Consider the following 18,978-nt stretch of genomic DNA (forward strand, 5'->3'; position numbering starts at 1 on the left):
CAATCAGCAGATAACCCTGCCAACCACAGAATACCAACTAATGCACCCTGCAACCTTAATTCTCACTCAAAGTTTGAATTTACTCTTCTGGGAAAAGGCTTTCTCCAGCAATGCTTTTTATTTAAGTGTTGGGATTTACCACCGACTTAAAATAAGATCAGAAACTCTACAGAAAGAATGTGATCACTCACGAGGAGAAAGTCAAAAGTCAGAACCAGTTCTCTCTTCAACATGAAAATGTGGTGACCTTGAAATTAAGGAAATTTAATTTTGAACAGGGCTTTGTCATTTTGCATAACCCGGTTTCTAATTCTGGATTAATGATAAAGACAATTCCCGAGGGACTCCTCCAGTCTCCATATACAATGTCAATTATAGAGCCTTGGAGAGCAACGACAACCACAGGGAAGTTAGGAATGCCATCACCTCCCTTCCAGCAGCTCCTCTGCAGGGCTTTTAGTGCCTTCTGTGCTGCCCTTAACAGCTAAAATCATGTTTTAAACGTTATTAGTAGCTGCCTCCATCAACAACCACGTGAACGGGGATTTAAGCCTGAAATAAAACGTGGCACAATCCTGCACAAGTCGAGTCGAATCAAACTGCCTTGGAAGGAATTTTAAGGCACTTCCTACAGCTGGAATCAACACCCCTCCCTCTGCCAGGACCAACAGTGCTGATTCTGCCCCAAAGCACCACAAGACCGAAGCGCAGCGAGATTCTTGCCTTTCAACTTTTGGCAAGGACACGGAGCAGCCAAAAACCCATCAGCCAAAAGCACACCAGCTCCAAACTGCACGTTCTGCTCGAGGCTCCCTTCAGTCTGAAGTTACTTTTGAAGACACACTGGTGTGACAGAAAAATGAAAACAAAAAACTAGGCAATGTGTAAAAGTGTCGGGAAATGTTACAGCACTTCACTGCTCAGACACTAAAGGAAATGTGAATTATTTGTTTAATTTTTAAATAATCAAAAATACATCTTAAATATAGACCTAATTAAGGAGCTGCTGTAAGCCTGTTCTGCAAACCTGCCCAAGTCTCAAGAATATTCAATGCAGAAGTCAAGTTCAATCCATTGGCAAGCACTGGAGATTTTCTCAGAACACAGAGTATTTTGGATTTTATATAAAAAAAGCCTTGAAACAATTAAGATACCAAAGTACATTTCTACAGAATGCAGTGTCCCTACTACACACTTTGTTTACAAAAAAGTATCAATATTTTATAGTTAGAATGAACTCAATAACATAAAATCCTACATATAATTTCATTACATCTGTTTTCCTGCTGATCACCTCCAGTAGGGAAAGACAGGGAATGATCAAACACTAATATGTGAAAACTCCTACATCTTTTTCTCTAAATACAGAAACAATCAGGATAAAAATCAGTAAAACTGATATAGGAAGACAATGCCCCTCCTGCTCCACGTTCCAATTCCAGGTGATCAGAGATCAGCAAAGCAACAAGTGAAGACAACTGCAATTGTATTTAAACAATTCAATAACTCCTGCAAAGAAAAGTGGGACTGTTAGAAGGAAAAATTCTCCTACCTCGGTATCTTTAGACGAGTTAAACCTCTAGTAAAAAGTGTCCTCCTCCATTCACTGCAAGTCCTGAAAGACAGAAAAAAACCACAAGAGAATTTAGCAGCATCTTCTCAGCACCCTCTGTGCCCCACACCGGCCACATGCACTGAGCTACAACCATCCCATCCCAGGAATTAACCCACGGATTTCCCAGAGTGGAAGCACCAGGCAGCCCCTGCTCTTTAGCCTAACAATTAAAAAGTGTGAATGCTCCTGCTCTTAAATCTGTGAATCAATACTAATTTCAGTCACTTGCCTCTTGCCTCTCCCCACTTTTCAACCGGGAGGAGAAGAAAAGCAGAGAAGTTTCCCTTGGACACACATCATAAAATGCACTATTTAACAAGGAGTATATTAATTCCAAATATTTCCCTTCATCCCAGCAAGTTCTCCTGCTAAAACCCTGCAACCTCCCCACTGGTTTTTTTTTTTAAACTCAATCCTTACATAAACACAACTCCCAAGAGGGATCCAGCACTAAATCAAGGGTTCAGTCCTCAGCCCTTTGCTCTGTCATCACATACTCAGAACAAGTTCATCAACAAAAAGCCACGAGAAATGTATCTTATAACTTATTGAAAAAGACCAGAGCAGCTATTTTATTCCCAGCCTGTGTTTTATTTGTGCTGATGATATTGTGTTACAGCCTCCACCAATCCATTGTTTCAGAAATCTCATTTGAGAACCAGCAAACAGAAGGAAATACAGACACATCTCATTTGTCATCAAACAAACAAACACCAAAAAAATCCCAGTAAATTGAGGCCACCTTAAGTTTAAAGCAAAGCAGAATAATTGCTCAGCCACTTCAGGGAGGTTTTTTTATGCTACTGCAAGAGGATGCTGAGAAGTAAATGACAGCTTTATTTGGGATTCACAACCATAACAGCAACTTCTCCAATGGTCTTATATGAATAATTTGGTATATAAAGCTGTAAGACATTCCATAAATTCATGAAGTGATCCTATCTCACTTCTCAGGGCTGCCAGTTACCTCCCTGCCTTCCACTCTTCCCTTCTGTGGAAAAAGAACTGAGGAGCCAGCGAGCAGCACAGCCGTGCCCTGGGAGAGGGCTGGAAACACAGCTCAGCCCACAGCCTGAGCAGGGATCCCTGGCACAGGAGCAATGTTCCTTCTCCCAATTCCCTTCCCAGGTTCTGCAAAGCCCTGGGTGTGCCCCAGATCACTCGACTGCCCCAGAATCTGCCTCTGGTAGGAACTGAACTGTCAAAAAGACCCAGCTCCAAATTCCTGACTGAGCGTCCAACCCCGGAGAGCACAAGAGCACGGGGTGGAACTTGATTTAACTGAGCCCCCACGGAGGATAAACCCAAACACATTCAGATTAAAGACCATTTTTATTAGATATTTTGTCACACAAAGGAAGTCCCTGGAGGGGAACTTTTCACAAGGGCCTGGAAGGACAGCACAGGGGGCAATGGCTTTAAGTTGAAGGAGGGCAGGGTTAGATGGGATATTGGGAAGAAATTCTTCCCTGGGAGGGTGGGGAGGCCCTGGAACAGATTTCCCAGAGAAGCTGTGGCTGCCCCTGGATCCCTGGAAGTGTCCAAGACCAGGCTGGACAGGGCTTGGAGCAACCTGGGCTAGTGGAAGGGGGTGGGACTGGATGGTCTTGAAGGTCCCTTCCCGTCCAAACCATTCTAGGATTCTATGATTCTAAAAAAAAAAAAAAAAAAAAAAAAAATATTTCTTAGATCCTAAACAGACAAAAGCCAAAAAGGATCTTAGAACACTTAGCTTTCTCCACAATTCTTTTAACTGGTCACAAATCAGGTACCTGCAAACACCTCAGGTAGGTGAGTGAGTGAAGAGAAATTCTTCCTTTCAAAAGCAGCAATGTTACAATTTTTGGAAAACTGAAAACATTCACCTAATAACTCAAAATAACTGCTTATAAATGTTTCAGTCTGCTGCCATCTATCTCCTTAATGTGATCCCCTGTAAAACAAAGAGCAGCACTGGCCTGAGCTGGGGGAGCTCCGAGCTCCCCATCTGCATTCCCAGAGCGGAGCCGATGAATCTGCACCGAGCTTTTCAACAGCAGAGCTTTCATCTGCTCCCAGGATTCCATTAGAAATCTTTATGTGAATGCAGCAGATATTAGTGGGTTGTCAATAAAAGCTGCATGTCATTAAAGTGCTTTTATTCTTTAAATGCCTTTAACCCTCTAATTATATTTGGAAATTCCGCTATTGAACTGTATGAAAGTTATAAATCCTGACGTGTTGTATCACAACAAATACATTTAGACTAATACACAAACAGTTTCAGGGGCAGGAGAGAATCAATTTTAGAATTATTCCCTCTTGATTAAACACATAAATCTCAACTGGTGTGTTTCAATCATGAGCAACACTCAGTCAGGGTTTCTGCAGATATTCCAAGTTTGGGGGGTAAAATCCTCTGTCCCGTGGTGTGGCTACAAGTCATAACATACATCTTTCCAAAAATTAAAATTAGTCCTTTTTATTATATCAGCATTGTTTTTCCAAGTTCTCTTGGACTTGGCAGGGAGAAGGGAACAGTCCTTGAGCATCTCAGCTCTCACCTCCCAACCCAGGGAGGGACTTTGCTCTGCTGGTTTCCTCCCCACTCAAGGAGGGAGTCGGGGAACAGGGGCACAAACAGTCCCTGTCCTGCCAACTGCACAATGTCCTGGAGCTCCAGACTCCTTCTGCCTCTGCCCATCAGTGAAGAAGGCAACTGCAGCCAACTGGGACTTCTGCCCATAAAATCCAACTGGGAATTGCCAGCCAACGACTTCCAGTTGCCATCCAGGTTGGCAAATGTAAAACGTGACCGAGGAACAGGAACGTTCCCGACTTCCACAATAAGAATAAAAAAAACCAATCTAAGGATTGCTTTTAACGACAGAATCAGGTAACTTATGTCAGGGACAGCACAACCAGAAACAAAACCCACTGAGAATGTCAGAATGTGATACAGAAGAGCAGGAAAACACTTCACCCCCAGATCCCTTTGCTGACTTTGCATCCAGCTGATTTCTTTCCTTTGGAACAATCCTCAGCCCAGAGAAATATCAATTCAACTGCACAGTTCCTACACCACATTTACCTTCCCACTGCATCCACCACTTTATTCAACTTCACCCACTGTAACAGAAATCATCCACTTGAAAAAGTTTTTGGTAACTCTCTGCGTTTGGGACCTTTTCCCCTCCTCACACCCTCTGTGAGTGAAGCCCTCGTGCCCAGAGCTGCTCAAGGGGCTGGGAAGGAAGAGACAGAAGAGAATCTCATCTGAGAACCAGCAAACAGAAGGAAATACAGACACATCTCATTTGTCATCAAACAAACAAACATCAAAAAAAATCCCAGTAAACTGAGGCCACCTTAAGTTTAAAGCAAAGCAGAATAATTGCTCAGCCACTTCAGGGAGGTTTTTTTATGCTACTGCAAGAGGATGCTGAGAAGTAAATGACAGCTTTATTTGGGATTCACAGTGCTCCCACAACTGTAACAGCAACTTCTCCAATGGTCTTATATGAATAATTTGGTATATAAAGCTGTAAGACATTCCATAAATTCATGCAGTGATCCTATCTCACTTCTCAGGGCTGCCAGTTAACAAGAGAACAAAGAAATGCTATCAAAAAGCACAAGTTAGGAATAATGACACCCAGCCAAGTGAGCAAACACTCAAGAAATACAAGAATGAAGGTTTAGCCCACTCAGGAGAAGAGGGAGTCAAGCAGCTCAGACACAAAGCAGTCACCTGCAGGTCTGAGGTCTCAAATAATTTCTTGCTTATACACCTATGAAGGCAATAACTACTGAGTTCTTCTGCAGAAGAACGTGTTAAAAGTAACCAAAAAGTGTAAACCAGCAAAAAGACACACATTGACCATCCCTGTAACATCACATTTGCCTTCAACTACTTCTTAAAAAGAGCTTTTCCTATATTCTGTTAAATATATGAGGATATGGTTTGCAAGTTAAACTCAATTTTTAAATATCCCAGTGCATGAGGGCACCAAAAAGGCATAAAATCGAAGCCAGCTCCTCCAAAAGGAGGGCTCCTTTTGGAGAAATAATTGCAACAGGTAAGAATGGTTCATGAAAAAAAATTCCAGTATCGTCAACACTTTCAGGTGTCAGAATTCAGCACCTTCCTGTCACTCTAAGCCAGGAGACAACCGCCTACAAAACCAATTAATACCTTCAGGTACAGCAGCACATGTTCCAGCTGCAGTATCTTCCTGTCAAGCTAAAATCCATGACAGAAAAAAAAAGACTTAAAGCTTTAAGAGTCGACAAACAAAACCAGGAAAGCTTCCAGCCAGAGCAACCTGACTGGAGCTGGAAAGAGGGATGGTCTGAAATGAAACCAGAGCATTTGATTTCCCAGGGATGAGTCTGTTGAGATCTCTCAAGCTGAACCATCCTATATTTGAAAATAGTGAACCATTCACTCATCCTATATTTGAAAATAGAGAACCCCTCATCCTATATTTGAAAATAGTGAACCACTCACTCATCCTATATTTGAAAACAGTGAACCATTCACTCATCCTATATCTGAAAATAGTGAACCATTCACTCATCCTATATCTGAAAATAGTGAACCATTCACTCATCCTATATTTGAAAATAGTGAACCATTCACTCATCCTATATTTGAAAATAGTGAACCCCTCATCCTATATTTGAAAATAGTGAACCCCTCATCCTATATTTGAAAATAGTGAACCCCTCATCCTATATTTGAAAATAGTGAACCCCTCATCCTATATTTGAAAATAGTGAACCACTCATCCTATATTTGAAAATAGTGAACATCAGGATTGAAAAGTTCCCAAGAGGCTGAAAAAACCCCCCAGTTTTCTATTTACTGTAAACAAAGGAACCTTTTCTCCCCATAACTGAAGCAAACAGGTAAAAATTCACAGCAATTTTGCAAAGCTAATTGAGTCTGAAGCCTCTGAACCAAGAGTAGCACAGGTCACACGTCCCCTGATCTCAACAGTTTAATTATATTTTCCCAGAGAAATTAACAACTTACTCATAACTTTTATCAACAGAACATTAATACACAGACATTAAACACAATGACCATCTGTCTTTGAAAACCAAAACTACCCCAATGATCAGAACATGCTGCTCAACCAGTCCTGCTGGAAAGCAAAGGCTCTGAAATGGTCTCATGAATAGGGATTTCCATCTTTAAATGAGGTTATTTTTCTAGTTTTGGCTGTCAGATGCACCAGCTGGTATTCATCTGATAAATTGAGTAAGCTTGGATGGTATTCTAAAATCAAATCACATCACAGTTTAAATTCTTTGCACATACATATATGTTGGAAACAAAATACATACTGACAAAAATAGTCTTTATTCCAGTTCTAACTTACATAAATTCATTTTTTAAGCAAAACATGTGGTTTAATGATGCCTGTCATGTAACAAATCAAAGATCAAGAAAATGGCAATATTTTTTAAATTACAGTCATGTAAATAGGACTGACCTAATTTGACTGAGGACTAATCTGGAAAACAAGTCTCATGTTTCCATCTTGATAAAGAGTTTGTCTTCTTAACCTCATATTCTCTAATTAAAAGTAAGATTTGAATCATATGTTACCATACATAATGACTGCACTTACACAGTTCATTACACAGGAACACACACCATTGATAAATCAAGAATTCCACAAATAAAACCACCCAACACAGCACTCTGGTCCAGAATTAGATAGGTCTTGGCTGATTTTCAACAGTATTAAGCAAGAATCCACTCTACCATATTCTAAGTTGGCAACAGTTTCTTCATGATCATCACTCTAAATAACTATGGGAAAGCATCCAGACATCAATGGAATTATGGGGGGAAAAAAAAAAAAAATCAGAAAATTGGCCACGCTTTAAATTAAGAACTTTTTGCTTCCCCCATGTGCCTAAAAAAAAAAAAAGGAAAGAAAAAAGAAGAAAAGAAACTGCCCTGTGTGTTAAATCCAGATGACATTCCCGTTCTGCTCTTACCCACTCAGACTCCTGGTTTTAGATGAAAATCATAAGGAGCTCCCACTATTATTTTCCGCTCAACAAACAGTTCCAAGTCCTTAATGGATGATCCCAATTTTCAGCATCTTAATAATGTTTATAAAAATATATAAACTTATTTATTTACCGCCTTTCCCTGGCGATCCGGGGGCGGGTTTGTTGTTGAGGTGCCTGGTGCTCCCCAGCCCTCACCTCTCTCGTGCCTCCAGACTGTTAATTACCATCCCATGTTTAATAACTCTGAACTCCATCCCATGTTTAATAACTCTGAACTCCATCCCATGTTTAATACCTCTGAACTCCATCCCATGTTTAATAACTGAGCACAACCTGTCTGTTCACCCCCTCTGCTCTATCTCAGATCAGTCGTTATTTATTAACCAGCTGAACTCCCAAACATGCCCATGTGACCAGAAAATGATGGGTTCTGGGAGAATGCACCAAGGAAAAGATTGTCCTTCCAGAGCAATTCAAGGTTAGGAGACTTATTGGAATTATCTGACTTTTCACAGATGTCAATAACTGGAAGAGGAGACTCCATGACCCACACATGCCACAGACACTGAAAGGGCATCAAACACAGCAGCCCTTTGGAACATCCCAAGCCTATTCCCACCTTCCCAATGCTGCTGCAAGCTTTGTCAGGGATTTCAGCAAGAACTGAACAGAATAACTCTGCTCAAACATCTGCAACCCAAGCTGGTCTACTGGAAGGTGTTCCTGCCCCTGGGAGGGGTTGGAAGCAGATGATCTTCCAGGTTCCTTCCAACCCAAGCCATCCTGGGCTTCTAACAAATTTAAGGGTGAAATTTCTAAGATTCAGGAATGTCATTTGCATCGTGGCTTTATCCCAAGGGTTCACATTTCCAACTCTGGGTCCACACCCCACCATCGCTGCTGTGTCAGACAGGTAAGGAAGGAGGCTGGGAAGCAGCTGGGAACAGGCAGGGCCTGGCTGGAGATGGCTCCAGAATGGACTGCTAAAGATTCCCTCATCCCTCTGTTCTATTTTTGGGTCTGATCTGCTTTTTGGTTTTGTTTTTTTTTTAATTCCTGCCAGAACTGGGCTCAATTTTCACAAGTTCGTCTCGTTTAACTTTTTTCTGGAAGGACACGTGCACAGGGAACTTGCTCCCAACCCCAGGAAGCACCTCAGTAGCTGCCACTGTGCTGCTCCTTTAGCTCAGAAGCCTCTGAGGATGTAAAATAACCCCTGAGGACATAAAACAACTCCTGAGGATATAAAATACCCACTCCAAAACTCCTTAACCAGCTCCCACCGAACAAACCCAATTTCAAAGAACGTCAAAACCTTTTCTCTGCTCCCCCAGAACCTGTGACAAGTATTCAAACACAACCCTTCTTCCCAGCCTGCTTTCCCCTTTTTAAATACACCACGTGGAAATATGTGAAGATGAAAATAATTATCAGGAGAGAGAAGCAAGTGCAGATGGAGAAAAAAACCTGGAATAATGAAACGGGATGGGAGGGGGGAGAAAGGAATCTTAAAAAGAGAGAGAGGGTAAAAGAGGGGTCTTGGGGTTTTTTAACAGAAACATTACAAGTAGTTTGAATGGTTTATTTGAATTCATTTGGTTTTATATTGCCAGAGGACAGAATGATCTGCAGTTGAATGAAACAAAAGTAACATCCTACTGACAGCTTTCTCAGGGACAAGTACGTGTCCCTACACAAAGTCAATCAAACATATTGTAGAGTCACAGTTCTTTCTCAAACATTTCTTGTGCTCAGCAAAATCAATAATACGAAGGTTTTAACATCCACAAACAACCTGGGCTTTGAGTTAAAAGAGAGGAAAGACAGAAAGAAAAAAACAAGGGATTTTTCATCTGTGAATCCACACTCAGAATAAAAAGAACAAGAGTTTTTTGTGTTGTTAACAGTGTGCTAACAGTACAGACCAGATCTCAGAGTGAAACACAGCAAAGAAAGCGGGATTTAAGTGAGACTTTGTTTTATTTGACTGTCATTTATTTGATAGTTGGCAAACTATTCCTTGCAGGAAAACTGAGACTTGGCAGAAGTGGATATTCCGCTTCAAGTCACTTCTTCAAACCTTCCAACAAGGGAACACACAGAGGAATAAGTACTTGAAGGAAAGGGCTTATTTATACACCTTTTATCTTTTATGATGTATGTAAGTGATATTTAATATAGGCCTGACTACTTCAGACAATGTGTTTAAATTACAAGTTATAAATGAAGCCATTGTACGAGCAGTGAAATTACAGCACATAACAGGCTTCAAAAGAATCCAGTGTTGGACACTCGAGCTCCATTCCATCCTGTCCTCCTCAGCCAACAACAGGGGGGTTTCATCCTGCACTGGGCAGGAAAAATGGAGATATGAAGAGTTACAGTGCTGGTAAGAAGAAGAAGAAGTGTGGTTGCTTTGTGCAGTGAGAGCCGAAAGCTCAGTGAGATTCTTTTAACTGGAAAAACGAGCTAATCTTTAAGCAAACTGTTATGGGGCCATAAAGGACTCGAGCCACGAGGAGATAAAACAGTAACAGGCAGGAAATATTCACAGGGAGAGAAGCAAAGTGAGCTGGGCACTTCCCAAAGCCCAGACTGAGTTACTCTCAGTGTGACTCCTGCAAACTGCATCACCACAGCTTAAGGAGTTGGCTGGAATACCAAGCAGCCTCTTAACTTATCCCAAGTATAAACCAGCACACTTTGGCCTCAGGAGCATTGCCTGTGGCTCAGGTGTGCTCCAGTCCCTCCAGCAGCTGGGACAGCAGCATTGGAGAAACCTGCCCTGCAACTTGCTGTGCTCTGTCTCCCACATCCCTCCTGCCTCCTCCTCTGTTTGGTCCCTCCACCAGTGAAGGTGGGTGCTGGTGATGCTGCAGTTCTGGTGCTTTTCTGAGTCACTCCAGTCCCAGAATGTTTGGGGACACTGCTATCCTTCATTTTGGGACAGGAAGCACTCTGTCCATGACTCATGGACAGAGACAGGGAGTATCACAAAGTGTGTATCAAAATTGAAGATAACACAGCAGACTGATACTGCAGCCTTGGTTTGGTTTTGAGACAAAGCCTTCACACCCTCCCCCATCTAACTTTAATAAAACTCTGGCAGTGAAGGGTGAGATTTCTTCACAAAGTTGCATAACTATAAAAACAATCTGATTTTTTAACTACCACCTATAGTCTGTCATATGGAGGAAATCTAAATGCCTCCTAGAGATGGAGAGGCTGCATACTTTTCTCTCCATTTGGAACATAAATGACTGCAACTGGCATGTATAATCAACAATAATTCATGTCCTCCTTCATTGAGGCAAATCCCTAATCCTATCCACTTCTTGGCATTGAAGAGGGTGCACAACCCAGGGAAAAAAAAAACAAAGAGCAGCAAAAAAACCTGGTTTGCTTTTCTTCTTAAGCCTGGACTATCTGAATACTTGAACTGAGAGGACCAGTCAAGGAATAACCCACACGCACTCACACCTTTTCTCTCTGAAGCCATCAGGTAGATCTGCTGGTGAGAGCAAGGAGACCCAAATCTTACCCTTACTTACATCTTCCTCCTCCTGTGGCAGCATCACTAACTGAGATTACTCCAACATTACTCTTATTACTCATGCCCTGGAAGGAGGATCAGCACAGAGGTGTTACCAAGACTGCAAAGATTCTCTTTGTGGAGCAGAATTCCACAGCATCCTACATCTACACATACATCTCTAATACACACACCCCACTTCTACCCAAATTCTTATTCCAGAGGAGGAAGAATTCAGGGCTTTGGTTAAATTCCCACTTTGGTCTTAGCCCTAAACAGCAGCACAGTCTCACCCCTGGCTCCAGCTCACAAAGCCAAAATCTCTGATTCACCTTTATTACGCTCTGGAACAATGTCTATGAAGAAACAATGGTCTCAAAATTTCCTCAGGCGAGTTCTGCAGGAAAACATTTCTGACATCAAGATGTGTTATTACAGCAAATACAGCAATTGCTGGGGCTCTATCACCAGCCATATCAGGAAGGCTTTTTTCTTTAACAAGAACGAGTCTGAAACATGAAAAATGGTTTAATGTTCGCAGTGTTGTAGCTAGACTGGATTATCTTAAATCTAAATCGAGTATGGATATCACATTTTCCAAAGTTTACTGCTTTTAAAGCAAAATAATGCAAACAATACAGCAGAAAGCACTTCAGAACAGTCTTAACACAAGTCCAAAAAAAGGCATATTTCCTCAGCTACCACAGAGAGCTTTTATGTTGTATAAACACACACAGGGAAGGAGAAGGAGGAAGGACTCTGTTGTTGGCTTTTGGGCCCTGGCTATTAAAGCAATATTCCCAATCCCCAGTGCCCAGCTGTGTGATGTGTTCATTTAACACGTCAACCTTTCGAGATCACAAGACCCAAGAACAAATCCCTCCTCAACCCACCAGTGAAGCAGCTCCCCAGCTCAGAGGCACCTCCCAGGAACAGAGCCAAGGCCAGAACAGGAGACAGATACTAAAAAAAAACCCCAAGAAAAGTGGCAAACCCTTACTTTCAGCAGTGATTTAAAGGGTGCATTGCATCATTCTGAGAGATACACGTGGTACATGCTTACACTTCACTTCAAATTTGCACTTTGTTTACTCTGGTTTTAAAACACATCTCCATAATTCCTCTCTACTCCATCACTCTTCTTCCACCTAAGTCATTCCACATCTCTGATCAACCTTGTCCTGCTCTAACTATTCTCCAGCTCTAAAATTCCTTCTGGAAAACGAGCCAACCAACCCTCACAGCCTTCAGGACGTGGCCATTCCCCAAATCTCCACGATGCTTCGAGTTATTCACTACTTCTTGCCTATTAATCCCCAACATTTCTCACTGAGATTCCTTTGCTTTGTTTAGATTTTAAAGCTGCCAAGCTCTGAGCTGATGTTTCCATGGCTCTACGAGTCATAATCCCAAGATTCTCCACTGAGCAGTAACAGTCAGTTTAAAACCATAATTTTCTATAACTTGCATGTGTTTTTCCAGCACATGCAGCACTTACATTTATCTATGCTGCATTTCATTCACTGTTATTAATCAGTAATTAAAGACTTAAGGCCCTTCTGCAACTTTTCAGCCATCCCTTGGTTTTACTGCACTAAGTCTGCATCACCTCCAGCCTTCTTCATGTTTGAGCCCATTAATTAGCAGGATCCTACAGGGCCTGGTGCCAAATTCTCCAGGTGACATCCCTCTGCTGTGACAGCTGAGCATTTATTTCTCTCCTCATTTTCATCTTAGCCCATTCCTCACTGTGACAAGACTCTCTCATGCTGTGCCCACTCAGTTTTCTAAGATGTTTTTGGGTGAAAAACTTTGGATGAAACCGTCGAAAATCCAAGTGGATTATGTCAACTGGATCCTCTCCTCCAGGATTTGCTGGCCCCTCCAAAACTTCACGTGGCTCAGAAAGCAGGAATTCCCTCCACAAAACCCACCCTTCCTGGATTTATCCATCTGAGCAGCACAAAGGGTGACTTCACCCAGGGCGAAGCAACACACGGATACGGAGGTACCACCACGTGACTCCATCCTCCTGAACTCACGAGCCACACTGAGCAGGTTCCATTTGCTGGGATCATTTTCCATTTCCCCAGAAGGAACTGATGAATCCAAATGCATTTCTTTCAGAAGAAGTAAGGAGTCAAAACACCTGTTCTCCACCCAAACCCCTGCCCACAGAACCCGCTGTCCCAACGGCCGCGCTGCAGAATTCAACCAACTTCCCATTTTCAAGTCAGGTTAAAGCTGTGAAGTGTTAGGACTTCAGCTAATGAAAACTGATATTTCAGCCCCTGTTATCATTTTGATAATGTAGGTCTTCATTTAAAAATGAAAAAAATCAATTCAGTTTAAAAGCTGCCTCCATCAGGAGACACTGAGATACACTGAGCTCCTTCACTGATCCTCACCAACAACCTCATTCTCCCCTGGTAAAAGCACTGTATTCTCTCCTTCACCCCTAAAGCAAGCAAGATACTCCTCACTTACACAGTGTGTAGCCTTGGTGGTGCCTGCCATGCCTCAAGCACCACCTAGAATGGGAACATCACAAAGCAACCCTTGAGGGACAACCCTGGGCACTGCCAGAGCTCCCTGGAGATGAGATCCTCCCTGGCACTGGTGGGTTGTGAGCAATTTGATGTTTTTTCAAAGAAAACCAGCCAAAAGGTAACTCTCCCCCACCACGTTTCACTTAAAACACAAATTTTCTAGATCAATTAAGCACCGAAAGTTCCACAAAACAACAGAAAAGGCATAAAAGTGTCTCCAAGGAAAATTTCTTGCTCCAGTTTATTTGTAAGTCAAGTCATTTTACATTAACCAAACCACTGAGCCACCACAATGCCCCTTCACAGCAACTGATATAGATCTCATCGAAAATTCCTTTCAGGTGAAACCATTAAAACAATAAGGAAAAGCACAGGAAAACTGCCAGCTGAAAATCATTTCTCTCTTCTACAGGGCCCGGGCAGTTAAGATTATAACAGATGAAGGCTGCAGAAAGAAAAGCTTTCCCTGTCCCCGTGAGCTCACCCTGCAGAGCTGATAGCCTGTGTTTGCCTTTGCTTTTCCGGGTATAGGAAGTTCATTTCCTCCACTGCTCTCCCAGCCCCTCTCAGGAGAGATTCACACAGCAACAATAAGCAGGAAAAAAAGGGAAAAATAAGAAAGTCCCAACTGAGTCAACACTGAACCTAAAATTACACCTTCAGCGTCAAGCTGAGGTCCCTCCTGTTAAGAGGTTACTCCACTCATGAGTGACTTTATGTGCAATAATTACTTTTAATACACTAATATACAGTGGCACAAACAGTGAGGGTTCAACCCTGTGCTACTCAAGGAAAGCAAGGATCATTCCACTTGTAGCAGAATAAAGAGGCTTTCTGGAGCTCACTCCATATTTAAAGGGGAAAGATGAAATATTTCACAGGCTAAAATATTGCTAAAGCACAGGTCAAGGGATATTCCTCAATACCATTCCACCACAGCAATCCTCAGCAAAGAAAAATGCATAATATAAATAGATATTGAGCAACAAAACAGGTAACTAATCATTTTTGAAAAGTTTAAAAACTAGAATTTAAGGCTGTAATTGAGTAGTCAGTCTATCCCTATATGTGTAACTACTGGTTGAGTAAAAACAACATTAAAAATTCACAATTGGTAGCTGGCATTTGATTTTTAAATTATGGCACTTACCTACAAAAAAAAAAGTTTTAAGTTTCATTTACTTTTAGAATCATAAAACTATAGACTGGCTTGGGTTGGAAGGGACTTTAAAGCTCATCTCAATCCAACCTCCTGCCATGGGCAGGTTCACCTTCTACCAGAGCAGGTTGCTCTGTCCAACCTGGCCTTGGACACTTCCAGGGATGGGGATTTTGGAACAACATTTAAGCCTTTTGGTTTTTCTCTCTGCCATTAAATGGTCATGGGAAACTCAGATTAACTTTTTTTTTCTAAAGAAAAAAAACACAAATAAGATAGGAGGGCAATTTAAACAACCTTCCTCAACCACATAGCTCCTGCTTCATTCCAGCCCTTATTCCTCTTTCCAGTTTTAATTGCCCTTCCTCTCCAAATCTCTGCTTTGATGCTCCACCACAGGTACTCCAGTTCCCTTTGCAGTCCAGGACTACTCAAATTATCATATAGGCTGAATGCTTATAACAAGTCTTGGATCTTTACAGAGAAAAATTCTTCCTCAGGAATCCCATGGCAAGGACAAGGTAACATTGAACAGGACAGGCAGGAAATCATGGGCACACCCAAATAAAAGCAGTGCAAATGGTGCATATAATGATGTCAACCCCCCCAGTGTGGGCTTCTGGGCCTGTTCAAATGACAGAGAAACACCAGAAAGAGCTCAGCCCTACCCATCCCACATTTTTGGGGCCCTCCTCTGACTCTGCCATCTCCCACTGGCTGTCCCAGGACACAAATCCTGCCCAAGCTGAAGTTGCTTCTGAATTGCTGCAAATCTTGGGAAAACCTCTCCCAACTCTCCTTCCCAGATTCAATTTCTTCCGCTACCCTACGTCAAGTCGTGTTGAAAATCACACAGTGAGACATTCGTGGGATTTGCAAAGATTAATTCTCCCATTACTCATTGATTAATTAAAATCTGATTGAGACTTTGACCGGTAGTTTGCACTTGAATTTAAAACCGAGAACAATTGGGTGGGTTTTAATGTGTTAATTTGCATGGGCTGGGCAAAGAAAACGATTTTGGAGCAAAAACTGCTGCTTGTTATTCCAGCCATGCTTTGCCTTCTCAGGCAATAATTGTTTGCCATCTCACCAGTGCCTGAGCTGAAGGGAAGGGAAGGGATGGAGATGTTTGCTCTGAAACAGCCCCAATCTGTTCATCTCTTGTGTTGCTTTTCCTCCAGTTGCCTTATTTTGAATATGTCCAAGGATATATTCCCTAATCCAGATTGCAATTATGTGGTATGTTTTCTGTGCTGTCTCTTAAAGGTGATTTCCTTATTGAGAGATCCCAAATGCTGAAGATTAACATGGAAATGAGATGTTCCCTGAGAACTGCAGGATGAGCAGTTGGTACCTGGATAAAACAACATCCCAGCACCATTCCAGCCTCTTCCACGACCCCCCTCCAAACCCCTCCCCACAGACATGACCTGGGTGGGAAAAGCACCATTTCAAACAGCTCTAAAAGGCTCCAGTGGGACACACTGGGAGCTTTAAACCACAATTTCTTTCATGTGAGAGCATCTTTCCTCCAGACTCCACCAGTCTGTTCAGTTCAGAGCAGTTACTGCTGGAATGCAACACATTCCTCACACTTTCTGTTTTTAAAGGTGCCACTTTCCCTTCACACACAACTGAACTGTTGGAATCTGCAGGAAACCATCTCCATCCATCTGCAGCTGCACTTTGTCACCACTCCAGTACAGCAATCCTACCCCAAACACGTTTTTAATGGGGAATATCATCTTTAAAAGAGTAATATAAGATGTTTGATGTTCCAGTCATGCTTAAGGTAAGTTGGGAAAGGGTCCAGCTCTGTGCACACTCATCCAGGAGTTGGATTCCACTGGATTCCTTCGAGTTGGATTCCACTGGATTCCCAGAAACAGCACAGGGATGGAGACAGAGGAACTGCTACAGAGGACTGGAATATTATCTCTGCCCAAGTGATTCTTAATAAAAAATTATTTATTGTTAATATAATATTAATATAATAAAAATATTTATTCTTATAAAAGAAGTGATTCTTTTATACAGCAGCTCTGCCACAGCACCAACATCTACAGAAAAAACAAACTTTTGAATTTCTGCTCCTGTCAAATTTGTGCAGACCTGGTTCACAGGATACCACTATGAACTATACCCAGAATTACACTTTCCCTGCATAGGTTTGAATAATGCATCAATATGCAAAAATATAATCCAGATTCAGTGTTAATTCTAGGTCACTTGACAGTACAGAATTAGATCCCTAACTTGAAATCCTCCCAGAAAGTTATTACTGTGACAAAATTAATATTATATGACTCTATTGCAACAATTAATAAATAAGATCTGTCAGCAGGTTCAGAAAAAAAAAAATCCTTCACAGGCTGTTTTTGCTCCAAACTCCACGTGCTTTAAGCACTCACTCTATCCTGGCAGTAAAGTTGAACACTTAGCTTCATTTATGTAAGCCAAATTAAAATAACTACACCCCTGAAGTAATTAAAAGAGAGGAAGATAAGGAATGAATTTCAATATTATTAGCAACACCCCTTCTCTCTAACTCTCAATTATATTTGTTTGTATAAAAACATTTGTGTCAGGGCACATTTTATTAGCTCGCTCTGAAACATCTGTAGAAAACTCAGGCAGCAATTAGACAGATTAATGTCTAATATTGAAGAGTAATTTACTCCTTTCCACAGTGCCAGCTAAGAAATGCTACTTAGTCCTCTCCAAATGTGCCCTTGCTCCATTTTACATTTATATTCCAGTGGAATATAAATTATGGCTATAAATACATACACACAGAGATTTTTTAAAAGTGAGTACATCCAATGGCTAGAAAAAGGGGGAATGTAAAATTCTCTATTAAAGTTTGCAATCAACTCGACATCGAGTCCCCAAAAATCTTAACACAGATATACATAAACATTATGGGAAATTCAGAACTTGGGGAGGAAAAAAGTCAAGAAGATTTATCAGCTTCCAAATACTGAGCTAATAATTACAGATGTGAAAATCCACTGAAAATCCACGGAGAAGATGCTGCTCAGAGCAAAAGGTGACCTATAGAATCTTTACTCCCAGGGTGTCTAGAAAAAAATAATGCTGATTATCATTCTGGTTCAGTCTCAAGCCCCTGCCTTGCAGATAAAAGAAATGCATCTGTAATATCAGGCAATTTTCCTCTGAATCAAACACACACCTCCAAATTTCACCCAGCACACACACCTCCAAATTTCACCCAGCACACACACCTCCAAATTTCACCCAGCACACACACCTCCAAATTTCACCCAGCACACACACCTCCAAATTTCACCCAGCACACAATTCCTTTCCTTCAAGCTCAGCTCAGTCCCAGCAGCACAGTAACACACCCACTGCCCCCCACACACAAATTCCAGGGAAAATAATGCTAAATAACATTTAAAATTCTCATCCTTGCATTTCTTTGCACGTTAAAATATAATTATCTTAAACATTTTTAATCCAAGCTGCCGTGGAAAGGCCACATGGATGCACTCAAGGAGGAAAAGCAGCTGCACATTCATCCATCATTGGACAAGTCACCCCCAGTGCAGGGATCTGTTCTGTTTTCAGAACATGTTGACTGGCATTTGGAGCACAGGTATAAGTGTGTCAAAATCCTGTTTGACTTTTAAATCACTCAACCAAGTCAGTCTTAATCCTCAGATAAGCTTTTCTTCTCTCTAACCTCCCCAGTAGGAGACTGGGAGCCTTTATCACACGAGCTTTTCAAAATACATTATTATTAAAGTTCCCCACTTTTCAGTTACTCTTCCCACCAGCCTATCTGCATACTTATTTACATGCAATTATCTAGTCAGGAAGCACATTTACAAATTCAGAAACATCTTGTTGCTGTTCTCCCTCTCAATTTCACCTTCGCTAATTGACTTCTCCTGCAATAATTTATTTTCTCATCTTCCTTCACCCTCAGGATGCAGGAGACAGCTCTGAGAAATACAAACCCTGGTATTTACAGACCTGCAACTCGCAGCAAGGGAGGAGAAAATATGTGTTGATCCCTCTCATACAGATGCAGGGTCATCATGACAAACGTGATGGAAGGGGATCCAGGGATGCTGGGAAAAGG

General features: G+C 41.7%; 1 protein-coding gene across 7 annotated transcripts in view; it reads right to left on the reverse strand.

Annotated features, from left to right (window-relative positions):
- TANC2 (tetratricopeptide repeat, ankyrin repeat and coiled-coil containing 2) overlaps positions 1-18,978 on the reverse strand; it is a 237,981-nt gene that overhangs the window by 204,707 nt on the left and 14,296 nt on the right. For all 7 annotated transcript variants that reach the window (XR_004360907.1, XM_032711002.1, XM_032710999.1 and 4 more), the window contains exon 2: positions 1,553-1,615. The gene's annotated coding sequence lies outside the window, so the exon portion shown is untranslated. The remainder of the gene's footprint in view (positions 1-1,552; positions 1,616-18,978) is intronic.

The sequence above is a fragment of the Chiroxiphia lanceolata genome, chromosome 26, assembly GCF_009829145.1.
Source record: "Chiroxiphia lanceolata isolate bChiLan1 chromosome 26, bChiLan1.pri, whole genome shotgun sequence".
Classification (NCBI taxonomy): Eukaryota; Metazoa; Chordata; class Aves; order Passeriformes; family Pipridae; genus Chiroxiphia; species Chiroxiphia lanceolata.